The sequence below is a fragment of the Physeter macrocephalus genome, chromosome 4 (genome assembly GCF_002837175.3).
Source record: "Physeter macrocephalus isolate SW-GA chromosome 4, ASM283717v5, whole genome shotgun sequence".
In the NCBI taxonomy this organism is placed as follows: Eukaryota; Metazoa; Chordata; class Mammalia; order Artiodactyla; family Physeteridae; genus Physeter; species Physeter macrocephalus.
The window spans coordinates 19306698-19308003 of record NC_041217.1 but is presented as its reverse complement, the minus strand read 5'-3'; the positions used below and the strand labels follow the sequence as shown (position 1 = coordinate 19308003).

At 45.2% G+C, this 1306-nt stretch overlaps 1 long non-coding RNA gene across 1 annotated transcript in view; it reads right to left on the bottom strand.

Annotated features, from left to right (window-relative positions):
- LOC114485993 (uncharacterized) overlaps window positions 1–480 on the bottom strand; it is a 6765-nt gene extending 6285 nt beyond the window's left edge. The window contains exon 1 of the long non-coding RNA XR_003679236.2: window positions 405–480. This is a non-coding gene — a long non-coding RNA (uncharacterized lncRNA). The remainder of the gene's footprint in view (window positions 1–404) is intronic.
- Window positions 481–1306: the final 826 nt, after the last annotated feature.

The window sequence follows — 1306 nt, the reverse complement described above, 5'->3', positions numbered from 1 at the left end:
GCTGGGCCTGCGCGTCCAGAGCCTGTGCTCCGCAACGGGAGAGGCCACAGCGGAGGGAGGCCTGCATACCACACACACACACACACATACACACACAAAAAAGAAAAAGAAAAAGGAGTATAAACACATTATTTAGACGTTTGGATGTATCCAAAGAACCAAAAACAGAAACAATTAAAAGAGCTTTCTTCTGGAAAGTAGGATTGTGGGTGGAGAGAAGTAGAGGAGGAAACTATAGCTTTTCACCAGAATCTCCTTCATGTTGTTGTGCAGATGTAAAAGAGTAGTCCTGGTCCAAACGTGATGGCTCCTCTGAGGGCCTTGCCCCCATTATCTAGGACATCTCTGGCTGCCGGTGCTTCCCAAGAATTCCCTGAGACCTTTAGCGCTCCAAATGAACTCACCTGTCAGATGCAGTTGAGAAAGGCTGCCCTTTGCAAATGGCCCACAAAAGGGAGGGGTACAGCAATCCAAAACCAAATTGCTTGGGTCTGTGACCTTGGCCTCCTTAGTAGTAAACCACCCTCTTCATCTCAACAAACAGCATATCAGCACCTTCCTTGATACCAGTTTCTTTACTTCTGCAGAGGATAAAAGAAAATGCCCAATAATATTTGGGTTCCTTTTTTAGGGTAATCATATCCTCCATGAACCCCTTCTCCCCATTATCTTACTTGGCAGCTGGGTCACTTATCTATGAGGCTACCCTATAGCTTTTCTGGTGCCTGCCTTTCCCACACTGTACCATCTGGATGCCATGTGAATTCTCGTTCTCTTCGCTTTATCCCTCCTGCATCTTAAGATGTAGCCTGAGTCCAGCTCTAACTCCACTTTCCTACAGGCGGATCCTCTCTTTAATTATCCTTTTCCTGCTTCCCTCCTCTTTCTCCCACTGGTTGTTCCATTGCTGGCCTCTCTTCCTGCCTGGTTCTTAAGCATAAAATCAACAGAAATATGTAAATAGCATTCAGGCAAAGAAAAGAGTTGTCAAAATGCAAGACATGATTAATTACCAGATGTATTGTGCAGATGATAATTGCCATAGGAATTCAGAGGAGACAGGATGTGAGCGTGCTAATGAACCATTTCTTTTCCTCTCCAGCAATTCTCCCACTTGACTGTTGTTTCTTTAATCATTGCCGTGGTTCTCAAAATGTGGTCCCTGGACCAACAGCATCAGGCACCTCCTTGTTCGAATTTGTTAGAAATGCAAATGCTTTGGTCCCTCCCCAGAACTGCTGAGTCAGAAGCTCTGGGAATACAGTCCAACAGCCTGTGTTTTATTTAACACACTCTCCAGGTGATT